General features: G+C 53.6%; 1 protein-coding gene across 6 annotated transcripts in view; it reads left to right on the forward strand.

Moving 5' to 3' along the window:
* The window catches only part of yki (Transcriptional coactivator yki), a 176,082-nt gene that overhangs the window by 113,234 nt on the left and 45,703 nt on the right, over window positions 1-17,145 (forward strand). The gene's annotated exons all lie outside the window — the stretch shown is intronic.

Here is a 17,145-nt window from a genome sequence, read left to right on the forward strand (position 1 = left end):
ATTCTAGGAAAAGTATATAAAGGCGTTGGACGCAGGGAACAACCCCAAAAACAGAAGAACAAAAGTTGAAATTTAAAAACCATACTACGCATGCACATCACAGTCGAGTCATGACGTCTTTTTCAACGAAATTCCAAGACTACCTTCCATAGTAGACGGCACTCCCCTATCTCCTGGACCTCACACAACTGCCAAGAAAGCCTTACTCCTTGTCTGCCAAACTGATAGATGGTGAAGCAACACACTCATCTACTTCCTTCCTGATCACATAGGCCTCGACCAACTCCCTACATATGCAAAAATGGTTATTAAACACGACACTTGTCTTATCTACTGGGGGAAGCAATCGTTGCACTCGCTGCAATGCTAAGCCAAGTTGTACGACACCGCTACTTTTTTCACCCATCAGTGATGTTCGAACAAATGCTCATTGCTTCCCCACTTAGAAAGACAAGTCTCCTGTTTATTCACTCAGATAGAATTTGTAGAGAGATGGTGGAGGCCTTTATGATCAGGAAGAAAGCAGATGGGCGTGCTGCTTCACCATCCATCAATTTGGTAGAGAAGGAGTCAGGCTTTCCTGGCAACTGCGTGAGGTCCAGGAGATAGCGGAGTGCTGTCTACTATGGAATATAGTCTTCATATTTCGTTGAAAAAGATGTAATGACTCGACTATGATGTGCATGCGCAGTACGGTTTTTTAGTTTTAATCTTTGTTCTTCTGTTTTCTGGATTGTTCACTGTGTCCTGCGCCTTCATACACTTTTTCCGAGAATGTAATAACCAGTTGTTAGTCAGCGTCTGTGTCGCCTCCAGTCTTCCTTTTGTCCTGTTTACTGCGCTGCTTAAGCATGAACTCTTACCAACTATCACAGTTTTATGTTCTCGTAAACAAATCTTTGCATTTTTTATTTTGTATATCGATGTGCCAGAAAAATGGAAACGCATAGCAGGGTTGACTGAAACTCATCTGCGTTTTAATTTTTTTTTTGTCCTGAACCCGTTTGAACCCGTTTGAACCGGTTCGGGACAGTCCGAACCGGTTCGAACCGGAACGGAATGGCCCTTTGGAGCCGAACCCGGAACTGAACCCGAAAGGCGTGAACCCGAACCCGAACCGAACCCGAAAAAATGCCGGTTCGACACCCTGCAAGCAGCGCTATCCTGCACAACTGCACGAAGCAGTTGCAATGAAGTTGCAGCAGTTACAGGAATGGCGTCTCCGTGACGTCGCGTGGATACCCCTATAGGATCTGCGGACATATGTGTCACACCGTGCGAAGTTCCAGAGCAAAAGTGGGAGGGGAGGAGAATTCCCTCACTGCACTAGTCATGAGGCAGAGCTGCTTCTGGGTGCCTTGTGAATTTCCGACAAATGCCATAGCGTTAAATGTCAGTTCATAGAGTGTCAAATCGCATGTGCCGAGCTTGCGAGTGCTGTGCAAGTCCCTCAGGTATACGGGGCGCAGGTGCCCAGCTAGCGCGTAATTCAACCGTTGGCGCAGGCGCACGTGACGCTAATCGGACCCCCCCGCAGTATGTACTCGCCGATTGTCTGGCTGATGCGAAAGCGTAATGCGACCCGGCACGTCAGGCGCTGGGACGAGACGGACCCGCTTGCGGCGCGTCGCGACAACCTGTCGGCAACGGGCCTCCCTGTGTCGTGCACGTATCGGAGCTAGGGGCGACGGTCTGTTTGAGCTGCGCGAAATACGAGAGCAGCATCGCCATGGTCGCCTCTGCTGCAACGATCGCGAGAAGAGGAGGGGGTAGCTAGCTTTTAAAATGCGTAAGGGCCGAGCTCCATGGGTTCGATCACTACCTTGCGCAAGAGTGCGGAATCCCGCCCTGGTCTCGTTGCACAAAAACACCGACTGAAGTGAGGTAAACAGCTGGTTGTAATTACAGGAGCACAGTGTTCGTTCGTGTGCGCCGAGGGGAACTGTTGAAGGCGGCCGGTTACTGGAACCGGTGTCTACATGCAAACCGTTGTTATGCGCATTGATTGTTCGCTTCAGTTGCGCTTTGCAAGGGAAAGAAGCAAAACGAAGGCGCTGTAGCGACGTATATCGTTGCGTAATTGTGCTGTACACACGACGAAGATTAAGTGAGGTGATCGCTGACGCCGACAGCTTCCGATACGGTCGTGCAAGGCATCGTCTTTGCGGGTCCTTTTTGTCACGTATGCTTCATATAAGCCTCCGTCGGTGCACCGTTCGGTAGATCAAGCGCTCGAGTGCGTACGTGTGTTGTTTTTATGTCGTGTAGAAACCTTGGTGACAATATGGTGTGTTCTTTATTGCAAACGTTCTAGTAAACGCACGAAAACCATGTGTAATCTCAGCCAAGTCGCCCCTGTGCTTGCCTACGGGACTGCGTTGTCAGTTGTACTAGTCCGTTACCTGCGTCCTCGCTTACCATCCATTCCATCATTGCGATTTCCCTGGAGCACCTCTTGTACTTTTTAAAACTTGCCTCGTCTAAATGAAGACGTTGTGCTCCTGACTCCCCCCCCCCCCCCCCCCTCCTGAGCGGCTGTGAGGCTGGCGAGCTTTGACCGCGTCGCAGGCGGCGTCGTTGAGTGGACGAATTAGCCGCACCGCGAGGCCCCCCCTCCCCTTGCCCGTTATTACGGTCATCCTGTCCATCCTTCGTCAGTCTTCGAGGGGAGGCCTCGCCCACCTCCGTGTTGTGTGCGCAAACGCGCCGCCCACGCTCCACGCTGGCCGCTATTTCGGGCTGCGGCTCCAACAGGCAGCAGCCGAGGGGGGAGCACTGCCTCGAGCATTTATAGGTATATTTATCCGTCCAGAGCGCACTGGCGGCGGCGGCAGGAGCAGCGTGTGTACCTTATGTTGCCGCTCCTTTTCTTCCCTCCAAGGCTTTCCGCGCCCGCGCGTCTGTGTACTGCCCCTGACGTCGTGGCCATACTTTCTGTCGCTTAGTTTATTTGTGCGCATCTGCCGGCGCTTAGAGGAGCTGCTCGTTAGAGAGAGAGAAGGGGGGGGGGGGACGGCGGCTTGACGTCACGGCTGCAGGAAGAACGCGGGGAAGGACGGAGGGGATGGGGGACCTGAGCGCTGCTGTTCCACCGGGAGGAGCTCGACATTGAGGCAGATACGTGTAGTGTGCCCTCCCCGCGTAAGAGCTTGTCCTGTGTGTGTGCGTGCCGTACATACATACAGGTGAGTATGTGGGTTAGGTGCTTACGAGAGAAAACAGCACTGCTGTTGTCTGCTGCGAGCGCATTGACGACGACGTCATCAGTAGTGTTACGGTATTGCGTTTACGTACTTTGCTTGCTAATTTCAGCTGTTCCGGTCGTCAGTGCAACTTGCTTGCTGCACGCACCGTTACACGCGTATGCTCTTGGTTACACTTCGTTCGTGTGTGCATGTGTGTATGTGTGCGTGAGCGAGCGAGTGAGAGAAACGCGGAGATGGGGCAGAGAGGTGCATCAGTGGACTAACAGGCGTGTGCTGTGCGATGTCTGTGCACGATAAAGATCCCCAGGTGTTCGAAATTATTCCGGAGATCTCCACAATGGCACCTATTTCTCTCTTTCTTTTTTCACGCCCGCCTACCTTCCTTCCTTCTCGGTGAGGTTTAGGTGTCAGTTACTGCGCCATATCCTTTCCTCAAAACCAATTTTTCGCGGACTGCACACCAACGCTCTGTTGCGCTGCTTTTCGTGTCGCTACTCCAGAAGCAGCACCTCCAGCTTTCGAGGCTGTCTGAGTGCCTTGCCTTGTCGTTTGAGAGGGAGGTCGCGAGGTTGTTTGTCAGCCTCATCCATAATTTCTCGCTCCACTTCGTGCGCCCTGCTGTTCTCTCCGGTTAGGTTAGATACATTTCCGGTGTGCCTCCCTCTTTCTCTCTTCTTCCTTCTCCCGGCGGAGCCCTAACCTGCTGTTGTGGCGGCCAAAAACGAAAAGGCGCCCCGACGCTGGGTCCGGCCTCCCCTGCGGTGCGGAAAGCAACACAAGAGAATCAAAGCGGCCGCGCGCGCTATTAGTGTATCCACCCCCGTTCATTTCTTTTGCGAACGCGATGAGAAATTCGTGTATTTTTAGGCTGACGCCGAGGCTAAAATTAGGGAAGTCGGCTGGTGGCAGGAATTAGAAGGCATAGTAGAAAACAGCCTCTTGCGCTGCTGGTCCCCCTTTTACTACGAGGCACGCCCACGCTGCCAGCTCTTTGGCGCTTTCCAGTTTCATTATTTTTGTTCGCCTTTTTTAATTCTGCGAAGTTAAAAATACGATACCCAGAGAGAGAGAAGCTGCTCTCCTCACCCTTCTCGCCCTGTGCACACCGAACCCCTTTGAGTTCTCTGTAAGCTTTCTTGGACAAGAAGTCCTATATACTAACTGCTAAAATGGAGGCCCAGAAAGAAAACAGCCGCCTCTATAAAGAGACTGGCGTATGTATACAGCTCGGTTTAACTCGCTCTGTGCGATCAGGCGCGGTCTTGTTAAAGCACCACTTCGTTGCGTTTTTTTCTCACACTACCCGGTAGCACGGGGCAGGTTTTCCAGAGGCGCAGTATGCGTTTAAATATTTGCAGGTTATTTTCTCTGATTTCCACGCCAGTGGTGCCTTACCCTTGGGAATTAGCCGTTAGAAGACGATTTGATGCTGCACAAAAATCACTTATCTCCACCGCTGTTGGTTACACCTGTGGGCCCTTTCTAGCAGATGGTGAGCTTGATCTGAAGGCGTGGCAGCTTCAATATCGTCCAGTTTATCGCCAGGATCACTGATGTGCGGATTTAACAATGTCATGTAGCCTATAAATCGACACAGATCACCACGAGGACAAAGTTCATCCTAATTAGGAGCGACCACAGCCGCTGACTGCACCTTCTGTCGCAGTCCATATAGCGTAGCCTGAAGTAAAAATCGGTCATTTTTGAAGTCTGCCTATAGCGCGTGGGTTGTGTTCGAAAAGTAACCAACCTTAAATTTATAAAAAGTCGCCACTCTATGGCAGCGGCGTCTCTGTCCCCTTCAAAGTATCCCCCTCGAGGGTTCACACTCCGCGCAGCGTTCCTGCCTCTTCTGGAAGTGCTAGTATACGGAAGTAGTCCTCTACTGGCATGTCCGTCAGCTGCCGTGATGTCTTTTATTTCTTTGGCAGTGAGAAATATCTTGCCTTAGAAATAAACTCCAGCCTTTTCGAGTAGCCATAAGTCACTCACAGTCATATCTGGCCAGTAGAGGACCTTGCAGATATAGCAGTTTCTATGTTGGGCCAGGAGGCCCTACGGGAGACCTGATGAAGGAACAGGCGCATTGAAGTGACGGAGCTTTCAGCCGCTGTGGGTTGCTACAACTCCAGTTGTTTTCGTCTTGCGGCATGCTCGAGGTGTCCACGAAGCGCAGCATAATACTCCCGGTGTTTTTGTTTCTTGTTCTCGCTTTTTTTTTTGTCGCATTTAAGGAGCACACTGATAGTGGACAGCGCATTTGTGATCAACGGAAACCATCAGCCACAGCCTTTGCGTTGTTCCGCCTTCAGGTTATGTTAGGTGATGAAAAAACTAAGGCATATGCCATCAGTCTCACTCCTCGGTGGATAAGTGAACGGCGCTGTAAGGGAAGGAAGAGCTTAACGAGTCGAGAGAAGCGGTGCAGCTGCACACGAGTGCAGTAGGCCGTGCAGGTACAGAAGATATTGCTTCCGGGCCCGTGGGTGAATCCGTCACGTGTGCGAGGGTGGCTAGGATAATAACCTGGTGACTTCACTGGCTGGTTCGCGCTTTTATTGGTGGGTAGTAATAGTATAGGTCCCACGTCGTATCTCTCCTGTCGGAATTTTCATGAAATCGGCTCAATTACTCGCTTCTTCAAGTGGTATACGACTACCGCTCGGCCTTCTTCGTCTTGGTGCTGGTTGAGAACTCCTCTTATTCTCACTTTCCGCTGACACGAATCGCCCGTTATGGGACAGCACGAACTTGCGCAAATTTTTCGTGCTTGGGACTTGTCGGGGCAAGTCTTTTCGGGTAGTCCGGTTGTCGATACGTTGGTCAGTCGACTGAGGCTTTCCTTCCGCCTCTTGTCCAAGTTCTCGCGGCCAATAATTCCATATTCCTTGCTCTCCATCCTCCGCCTTGCGTGCCGCTTCTGTGAGCAAGTCTCGGCGGCGGCTCGCGCAGGGAAGCCAGTCAGTGTTCTTCGCGCGACGGTCACTGTATTCTCGGCCCGGCCCGTCTCTCAGCCGGCGTGGGCGCTCCCTCCCCACCACCCGATCGCCTTGGAACGTCGGCGGGTGCCTTCTTTTCCGCAGGCCGCCGCCGGAAGTGCATAACGAGCGCCGTAAGCGCTGTTTACATCTGTCCCGCGGCTGGCTGGCGTCCTTGCGAGCTTTGTTACGCGGCGTCCGCAATCTCGCATTGGCGCGCGACCGTGTACGACGCCTCGTACGCGCTGGTACCGACGGCGCGGAGTTGAGATAATCTTGTGGTGACATCACGCACCTCTTGCTGCGCACGCTCGAGGAAAAAGAACGGCCGACTCCGGCGGGTTCCTCTCCTCTCTGCCGGTTGCCCTCATGAATGACAGCGGGTCTGCGCACGCTCGGCGGAGGCGCGAGCCTTCCAGCTTTTTTTCGTTGTTTTTTTTTCTCGGGGGCTTGCGTTTTTCGCTGGTCGACTTGCCGCGTGCGTGCGTGCCCGCGGGCGAGGTGAGGCGCCGCTGCCGCTTCTGCGCCGAACGCGAGCAAGGTCGAACGGCCACGTGCCAAGGACTACTGTCCGTGCCACTCTTCGACGGAGCAGAAAGCGGCCAGGCGGTGACACATGCGCACTCCGCCGCAGGCGCGGGTCGGGGCCCCGTGTTCTCCTTCGCTGCACCGCCCTTTCCCCCTCTCCTGCTCTCTCGCTTTGTGCCAGCGGCTGCTCGAGCGGCGAACGCGGCGACGTCCCAGAACGACCGGGTTTACAAGCGGCGTCGTTACCCCGGTTACGAGCGCAGGATGGGCAGGCGTCCTGTCACCGCACAGATCCCCATTCATTCGCGATCAGTGGGTTGAAAATTGTCGAGCTCGGTGCGACACTTGGCTCTTCGACTTGCGCGCACTGACTATAGCCGGCTCATGCTGGCCGGTTGCGTAAGTTCTAATAGCTGCCGTGGCGATCCTCTCTACATTTGAAACATTGGCAGCCGCCGCGGTGGCTCAGCGGTTATGGTGCTCGGCTGCTGACCCAAAAGACGCGGGTTCGATCCCGGCCGCGGCGGCTAGAATTTCTTTGGAGGAGAAATTCTAGAGGCCCGTGTACTGTGCGATGTCAGTGCACGTTAAAGAACCCCAGGTGGTCGAAATTTCCGGAGCCCTCCACTACGGCGTCTCTCATAGCCTTAGTCGCTTTGGGACGATAAACCCCATAAACCAAACCAAACCGAAACATTGGCAGTGTGGCGCTGCAGCTTATTTGGCTCTAGAACTGCGGTGACTCAAAGCCCCACGTGCGCACCGTATCGCGGGGACTGTTTCGTATAGAACATATGCGTACTCCCTTATCTGTGAGATAAGATCAATTGTACTATCGAGGACAGAAGTATCTAGAAAGTCAGGAAAGCGATTTTCACCCATAGCCGCCATGTTTTTTCAGCAAATAAATCGTTTCACTACCACCGAATAAAGAGCATGTTAAGGAACTATAAGAACTTTCACCTTCACAAGTTTGGTCTGGATCCGGTGGCTAATAATAGAGCTTCGTTTGCGGCTCAGACGTCCTAGAGACGTTTGTCCCCGACGGTACATACTGTGTGCCTTGAGAAACAGATAAAAAACGTCTGAGGTCCGACGTTTTCTCCTGAAGTGTAGATATGACGGCGATAGTTGCTTCAGTGTTCCCCCTTTTATAGTCCGCTTCTGAGCACAGCATGACCAACGCTTCTCTCGGTTTACATTATCGTCGGTCAGAACGGGATCGCGTGACCCGAAAGTGGTGACGTCATCGAATTTTCCGTTTAGCTCTCTACCGACGATGGTGGCGAAACAGACTTGATTCATATGTTTTTGTGTTCTGCAATATGACTTACTGCTTGCTGGCATAATGCTGGTTTGCTTTTATGGTGATTTGTTACGATCCTATGGGTCTAGTTCTGTCTAAAGCCTAGCACTGAGGCTGTCAGTATTGTAAATAATAAAAGTAAATTCTCGGCGCGAAAAACAAACAAAAAAAAAACAACGAAACTTTGTCTTTGCTGTAAAACGGCGCCCCATGGCTTTGATTCAGTCCCTCCAAGCCGTAATCGTCATCGGCACCAGCGCCACTTCCAGGTCGACCGACTGCCATTATTCCCAGAGCCGGGCATGGAACCGCGCGAGGCCGTGCTCTAACAGATTTATCGCGGTGTACCGGGGGCCGCCGCTTTCTCTGGGCGTCCGAGGCCGCGCACTCTTGCGAAAACAATTCGGCGCTGAAGAGGCGGTGCAGTTCGGAGAAGTTGGCGAAGGAAGAGCGTTTGTTTGGCTGGGCAGCGGCGGCCAGACCCGATCGGCGCGGCCAGGCAGGCGCGTGTGTTTGGATGAGGTTATAGTTTCCGAAGAAAGCCCCCGCTAAGCGGCCGCGCTTTCTCTGCACGCACGTCGGGCCGATCACGTAGGCTAACCCAACCACATCCCGCTTGTTTACCCCGAGGGGCATGCGCCGCTTGTGTCCGCTTTTACCTTCCGAGCTGGATAGAGGCGCCCGAGTGACTCACGGCGTCGGCCCGCCGCCGCCGAATTTTCTTCCCATCTCCGCCACCTTGTTTGGGAGAACGAAGCTCTTCTTCGCTCGTCGGCCCTGCACAAGCGGTGGTGACGACGGCGTTGGTGCGGAGTCTGCCGACGGGGCCTGGGTAGCGCCTTTCGTTCAGAGCGTGTGCCGCTCGTTCGCCGGTGTATCGTGTGCTATGCTCTCCGTTTTTTCTTCTCGCGTCACTGTGGCCCCACGGCAGTGCTGAAGCGCGCCGAGCACGCACGCTGCTTGTTGTGTGTGTGTTGCGAGAATCCGCGATGCACTAACAGCCTGTTCATTGTGGTACAGTCGAGCGCGATTTGAAGGTTATCGTGCTAGCGTCGACCGGGAACATGAACAGCGCCATGGCCCAGAATTCGCTGCCGAGGCGAGGGAGGTATCCGGCCAGCTTCCCTCACTCTTTTTGCTGTTCCTTCAGCAGCCGTCACTCCCTGCTGGGCTATCAGTTTCTTTTTTGGTTCTGCGAACAGGCAGTGATCGTAGTGCGCACGACGCATTCTTCGTTATTATCTGGTGAACAAAGGCTATATGACGAGGCGATGCTGCGTTGATATATTTTTTCCAACTTAAAAGTCGTTAGAATCAAGAAGTGCCACGCACTGGCTTTACCAGATCTTCCCCACCAATTTTGTTATCGCCTGCGAAGATACGAGGTAACCAAGTCCACTCATTATCGCAACAAATTGAAAGCTTAGAATAGAGAGGAAGGGCGGTAGGTTCGTCGCGGGGGTGATGGTTGTTGTAGGGAACAGCGAACGAGGGAGAGAAGAGTGCGAAATCATGATTTTTCTTGTTCCAAAACCGGCCGCCAGGTGCATGGAGTGCTAGGCTGGTCGACGCTCGCGCGATAACCTTCAAATCGCGCTCGACTGTACGTTGCTCCGATGCGGCGCCGTATGTGCCGATGGCGAACGGCACAGAACATATCTTCTGCACAGATGTACGTTGCGTCCGTTCTGCTTGCAGCTCGGTAACGTTTTCGGCCGACTATCACAGCGGGGGAGGGGGGGGGGGGGTAATGACCGCACTCGTAGCTCGCTGTCCTTCTCGTCGCCTGATGACCGTGAGACCGACAGGTATCCGAACGTGGGCACTGACCGTAACGCACGTGGGCTTTCTGCGTAGGCGAATGGCATTTTGGCGGGGAAATGATCTGCATGGTACACGTTCTACTGTTCTCCTGAGATGTATTGGGTGCGACCATTGTCGTCATCGATAGGCGAGTTGAGTGCAGCGCAGGACAAGGGTTTCCTCCAGCGACCCTTGGGAAATTCCCAACGACATGGGGGAAACCAACACTACTCCGAACAGGTACGGAGAGCTTAGGATGTTTTGGAAGTTAGGACGCCGGTGATACAAGGTTGGCTGGCCACACGACACTCGCAAGACAGCAGGCAACAAACAACCTGGAGACGTCTACAAACGAACTCATACCGAAGTCACTGCATATGCAGTACAATTTGACCTCCGAAATGTACCCCATAATGCGTGCGGTGCGATAGCCACCCTCTACCACTCCACATGGGGCTATCGGGCGCGCTCGATACAGCCCAGAATTAAAAACTCGTCAGTAGAGCTGTGGGAAGGGGAGGGGGGCATCTCTCTAGCTCCGGCTCTCATGATCAGCTAGCGCTGGTTGAGCTGGCCGAAGAGGCAGCAAGAACCAATGCGATCCTGGGCCTATGAACACTGCTCTCAGCTCAAGACCCCAACCCCTAACCCCCTTCCTATTTTGCGGAATAAAGCTTCATATTACTACTGCCCACCCGACCAGAAACACCTGCGCTCAGGCCGAGAAAGGTCTGTTCCTATTCATTTAGCTTTCTAAGCTGTGCGCTTCTCTTTTTCTCTTTATTTCACGTTTCCTTGTTTTTGTAGCGTTCGATTTCTAACACCCGATTGGCGCGTGCGTAGTCGCCAACACCGGTGTGTTGTGTGGTCGCCGAGGCCGAGACTGCGCGTAGTGCACAGCGCGCGTCGATCCCTACCGGCAAGGACAGCGCGGGGCGTGGTTGACTGCACCCTGCAGCGGGGGAGAGAATGGTGGTCAGCGGGTACGCGAGGAGGAAATAAATCAAAGACGGAGGCGGCCGCCGGAGCCGCGTACGAAAGTAGCGACGGCGGCCTTGTCCTAATCGGTCGATTGCTTTTATCCGCGGTCCTCGCAGCGTATACAGAGAGGTCCGGCCGTACGCGCTAAAGTACACACACTAGGGGGGCGCGCTCAGGCCACCCGCTGGGCGTTCGCGCCATCTCCGCTAGTCGCAGCTGCTCGCGGCGACGAAGGGGCTTTTCCCGTCTGGCGCGTCGTCCTCGCGTCCCTGAGAAAATGCAGCTCCACTCGGGACTGCTTTCTTTGCCTGCCTGGAAAATGCTGTCCCCGCGCGCTGGCATCACTCGGTCGACGCGGTGAATATCAATGATGACCGATTAGGGCCTGCACGAGGAACTAACTGGCTGCGTGGCCGCGAACTTTTTTTCTTTTTCCTCGCCTGTATTGACTGAACGGCCCTGATCGAATGGTCATTGTCTCGTGGAAGGGCAACAGACTCGCCTGTGCGCGTGAGTAGCAAGCTTTGCCCTCAGCGCGGGCAGCTTGCATGCACACCGCGCAAGCGTCCGTTCTACGTCTACGTGGGGACGACGGTGACGCTGTGAAGTGCGCAACCTTGACGCGGCTACGAGCGGCTTTCGGGATGCTGCGCAGAGCAGCTGTCGACCTTGTCCGGACCATTCGCTCCTTTTTTTTTCTTTGCGCGCCGTTGTATGCGGGGGGTCGTTAAGTTCGCGCCATCCTCGGCGTATTCCTGACTTTCAGATGCGAGACTCGACGGGGAGGCTGTGTGTTTACCTGCGTAAGGAGGCTGTGCCAGCTGCTTTACAGAGCGGCAGAGGCGTTCGAAGATGAGCCGTGTATGCACTGATGGACGTCGGCTCCTTAAGTGTCCCTGCTTCATCGAGTCAAATGATAGCAGGAAGGAGGCAGTAATTCTATTGTTGCGGGTAATTACGCGAAGCAGCAGCCTTATTGAAACTTGTCCGCCGCTATGGAAGCGCCACGAAATGGTCGGATGTGTACAGGTTGGAGCTGGCGAACAAACAGAGCTTCTACTGATTATGTCCCGCGGGTTAATTTATTGACATCGGAGCTTTTTCCCCTCGCTGGGGCGGTTATTTGGCGACCTTTACAAGGCAGCGTGAAGCTGCGAGGCCATCGTGATCCAGCGCGAAATCGTAGGTCTCGCATTCGCGGCAAAGAAAAGGAGGGAAGTCTGTCATTTCTATTATCCTGAAGTTCTTAGAAGCTCTTTGTTGCGTTAACGAGAAGGTTTCTTTTTGTTTTCATCCTACTAGCTTACCCGTTTATTTCGCAGCGAGTCCATAATCACGGGGTAGTTACAAGGAACAAACGTGTCTCTATTAGGGAGCAGGTTTTCTGCATGAGGAAGTTCAATAATGAGCGCAGTGTTGTTTTTTCAAAACAAATTTCCACGCTCTGCTCTGCCCTAATCACTTTTTAACGATACTCGGTGGCAACAGGTTGCTCAGTGTCGCAGAGATAGTTTCCTAGAAGTTGAAACTGCGTGGTTCTTGAACTATGTGCATAAAAATAATGTTTAGCGCGGCGTCTTTCATCTTTTCGTACTACTCATCTATAGCATCGTTTGGCCCGCAGTTTCGCTGGAACTCGTCCGTGCGAATCGGGAATTGCAGCTTCGCTGAGCACTCCGCACTTCCGACCGATTAATCGGCACGCTAATCGTTCATCTCCGCGTCCGTATAATCGGCGTTTCTACACGGCACCCGTTGCACCACGCCGTGGCGTGCTCTCTTATCCCGTCGGCGTGGGAGGTCGTCGCCGAGCAATTGGACCGCCCATGCAGCATGAACCATTCCTTTGTATCTGCTGCCTGCCACCGCCCGGAGGAGTATTCCGTTATCGTTACGAGCACAGCTTACCATTTCGTGCTCGTCCTCTAGAACTCGGTAATCGCCGCTGCCGAGAAAGTACCGCGCGTGCGGCGTTCGGGAGCTACCGTGTAACTACCGCTGGTCTCCTCCGTGCCGTGCCCTGCCGGCTCCGGGGCGGCGAATGTGCGCGACTGAACATTTTCTGGGTGCGCGCGCGCGCTATGGCTGCTTGCACAAGACCGTTGCGTAGCAATCAAAAGAAAGAGGAAGCGGCCGAGCTCTTCTTTTTTCCTTTTCTTTCTTTCTTTTCTCCGCCGTCCGAAAGCAGCGCCGGGGCGGCGTGTTTCGCGGCGCCAAGCAAGCGTCACAAATGGACGGCCGGCTGGTTCCTCATTACGACGCGAACGCGCGCCGTTTTCCAGGTACTCTCGGCTGTACGCGCACCCACTTGCTGAGCGGCTGCTGCAAGGCGGATGCCGCCGTCGCTGCTGTTTGAGCTGCTGCGCGTAGTTTAAATTCGCGAAGGGCGTTACACTACAAACAATAGCAACATCGCGGTCGGCTGCTGAGGAGCTGGTATTTCGGATGCCGCGGAGGCATCTCCGAGTGTGTGTACATAGTGGCTGTTGCACGGTGTGTGTGCGACGCCGGAAAGCCTGCAAGAAGTCGCGGTCAGCTGTGTAGGCTGTGAGAGATAAATGACGACGAGGCACATCATTTGTGTAACTGCGCGCGTCCTCCGCTTTGGAAATGTGAGCATCCGCAGCTAGAAGCGTGCGTCTCGAAAACGAGCTGCTCAAATTGGGACTTTTCTCGCCAGCTGCTTTTATGCGAAGCATACTACTTTAGCTACCACTTCAGCCCTTCACCGTGGTTATGCGCCTCCAAATCACGTGATACATGACGTCACGACAGTGGAGAAACGGGATCCCACCTCGCGCCGTCGCTGTGGTTGTGCGCCTCCAAATCACGTGACACGACGTCACACCACGTGACACGATGACGTCACGACAGTGGAGAAACTGGGGCCCACCTCGCGCCATCGCTGTGGTTGTGCGCCTCCAAATTACGCGACACGATGATGCTTCGCATTCTCCAGGCTTAACCAAGTTAAGCCTCAGCCATTTTTTTTGCCCTGCAGATTATCGTTATATTGCTTACTGGCTTGAGAGTGGTAGGATAGCTGATAACGAGCTTTGTGATTGTTGGCAGGCAATTCGCTTGTGGTTTTTCAGTGTAAGGGAATGTATGGCCGCGTGGTAGCTTGGCGCAAAACATCATTTCATTCATTAGTGGTGGTGGTGATGATGATGATGATGATGGTAAAACATTTATTCAAGTTTGGTTATAGCCGTCCGTGACGGGCGGAGTTCAGAGTCTAGGACCCTGATGGCTGACGCGATCCGGCGCTCCCGCTCGGTGAGCTTTTGCTGGTCGCTTGCGTCCGCGAGCCGAACAGGGCAGCTTCCCACGAGAGAAAGGAAAGACGGGACATGGGCGTGTGGTTTCCGGGTGAGCTCGGGAACTCCCAGACAGAGCGGTGGAGTGTCGGGTTTGGGTTAGTGCGCTGCGGAAAACATTCCGGGTATTGCGTTGGGAAGAAAAGGTGCTTGTGAAGAATGTTAGGGCACCTGAGAGTCGGGGGCTGGCGCCAGGCGATGTCGTCGGCCGTAATGAGCATAAATGGTCGGCAACGGCAGCATTATTCGCGAGGAGCAGGCTGAACGCGTCTCTGAAGCCGCATAACGAAAGCAGAACAACACCGCCCGAAACACCTGGCCGAGACCGATTCATGCTGGCAGAATCTGTGACCCATCCTAGAATGTGCGGCGAACCCCATCTGTGTAGTGCTGGTTTTCAAAAGACTTCCGACAGCTATTGAGCATACTGCGTATCGCGCACAGGGTCGCCTTTTTTTTTGTTTTTGCTCTGTTTCCCCTTGCCTTTTTGCTTTATTTGTTGGAAGGTTGTCAAATCGCGTTGATTTATTTCACTCTGCTTATGAATCACTGTTTAAGGATGGTTTGGACGTCTACTCGTCTATAGTAGTCTCGCTGCGTTGCGTCGCGCCTCGGTCGCGCCATCGCACGACCGGAGCGAGCTGCCCATACGCCAGAAGAGGCTCGGTGCCTTGAGCAGTGTTGGAAAAGACGCCGTTACGGAGGGAAGCGTCCTGTTACGTTCGTGACAGAGGCCATGCAGATTGCTCTTCGATTAGGTCGGCGGTGAGAAAGCGCCCGTAAATCGAGGATTTTTGACGCGCGCCCTACTGCCTGCAGCTGAGACACAAGTTAACCCGTCGCGTAGTCCGCGTGGTGGAGTAGGGACGACCACTGCGCCGGGGTTGTTTTTACCAGGGTGGCTCCGCTCCAGTGCTGCGCGCGCTGGCCCGCGCGCGCCGGCGGCTTCTCCGGGCGGCCTGCCTTCAAAGGAACCGCGCCAATTGGGCCATTGTCTGCCCTCGCCTCCCGCCTTCTTCCCTTCTCCCGCTCCTCCGAGTCGGTCGCTGCTCGGCAGAAGGTAAACACCGCACGGGGATGTGCCTCCGCTGCCGTCGTCACTCAGCTGGGTCTCGAGGCTTTTGCCTTGCTACGGCACGTCATGTTTCGCGACAGTTTACGGGGTTACTGCGCTTTGGGACGAAATGCGAATGCCTGCGTGCAGTGTTTCGCGTTTCCATTTTAACCCCCGCAGCAAGAAAAGTGGCTAGCGGTTTAGCTTTGCTGAGCACGAACTGTTGCGCGAAAGCAATGCTTTTTTTTTTGCCGGTGTCGACACCTCGGATACGTACCTGAAAGCGTGATTGAGGTGTCCACTGATCCGGGGAGCCAGTTCTGCGCCTCTCCTTTCGTCACTATCTCAGGGGCGTCACGTCCACATGCGGATTTTGCCGGGTAGGAGGCTACTAGTGGCATGTGCTTCAGAAGGCCTCCACACGGCGCGTGGGACTTCCTTTACGAGAATGTCGATGACTCTTTCATTATGCAGAGACGCGCGTGGCGCCTTGAATGCGCACTGCAGTGCGTGTGTTCACACGTGGTCCTTCTTCGTCGCTTAGAGAGGTAATGAACCTTGTGAGCCGTAAGCTTCGGGTACTGAGTACCTACCTGCCGCGACGATTTGTATGGAATCTTAATGTATATTTTGTGTGTGTGTGTTTGTGTGGTATGGCTTTCTTTCTTTAATTTGACTTTGTCCCTTCAGTCTGCCGAGCGACTGCAAATCCAGCCTCCGCCAGCACACACTTTATAGCAGCCGCCTGCCATTTCCTGCTGTAACAGATTTAGTTGCGGAGCACGCTCAACTTTCAATGCGAAAGCATGAGGTGTCTCATCGACACGAAAATCCGGTGTCGCCCAAAAAAGTGGCGGGGTCACAGAACTCGCGATTGGTCGAAACGATGTGACGTCATCAAAGGCGGGAAAATACCAAATGTTAACCGGTAATAGTCAGTGCTAGTACTTGCAACTGCGCCAACTACTAAAGAATGGAATATAATTGCAATTGAATTAAAACTGAATTAGAACTGAATTGGAATAGAACTGAAACGCTTTCGCATTACTTGTTGGTTAGTTGCTTATGTGCGCCCGTTACTTTTTGTCTCTGTAACATGGCACAGCACACGAGCCTCTAAAATTTCGCCTCCATTGAAATTAGGCTGTCGAATTTCTGGATGACCGTTGTACTGTGCGATGTCAGAGCACGTTAAAGAACCCCAGGTGGTCGAAATTCCCGGAGCCCTTCACTGCGGCGTCCCCCATAGCCTGAATCGTTGGGACGGTGAACCAAATAAACCAACCCAAACGTAACACGCGTTCATATTAGCGAACAGCAAGGGAGAGAGAATAGAACCAAAGCGAGAAGAAAACCGCCCTTTATTTGAGCGTCACCGGCCGCATTATTTCTCTATCTCTCTTTTCGAACCGGAGGAGGCCGTGTGAAGGGATTCCCATTGACAGTGGCGTCGATGTCAGCCGCAGCATGGGCATGCATGTGGTCGCACCGCTATCCAGCGCCCACGCGGTACATCTCATAACCTCGTTGTCATGCGACTTGCGCTCTTACGACACCCACGCGTACGCATACATCCAGCTGCCCCGCGGCCTGCGTGTCTGGTCTCGCGTGCATGCAACCTGCTTGGAAAGAACGAGCTCTGTACAGCATATATATATATATATATATATATATATATATATATATATATATATATATATATATATAGTAGTAATGTAAGAAACACTGCACCGTGGGACGAGGACTCTGCAAAAGAAAAGGCTGACGACTCCGCGCCGCTAATTTGCCATTTCTTGGCGCGAGAAAGAGAAAAAGAAGATTTATCTGTCAGAGGAATAAAATGAAAGGCGGGCCCGCTGTGAAGAGGCTGGCCTCGGAGCCGACGACGACGACGACCCTGAGTCGCGCGCGCTGAGTCTCGCCACCCCCTGCCGCACGGCGTGCTCTGTACGCGGTGCATCTGCCGCGG

The sequence above is a fragment of the Amblyomma mixtum genome, chromosome 5, assembly GCF_055824585.1.
Source record: "Amblyomma mixtum isolate Tamu chromosome 5, ASM5582458v1, whole genome shotgun sequence".
NCBI lineage: Eukaryota > Metazoa > Arthropoda > Arachnida > Ixodida > Ixodidae > Amblyomma > Amblyomma mixtum.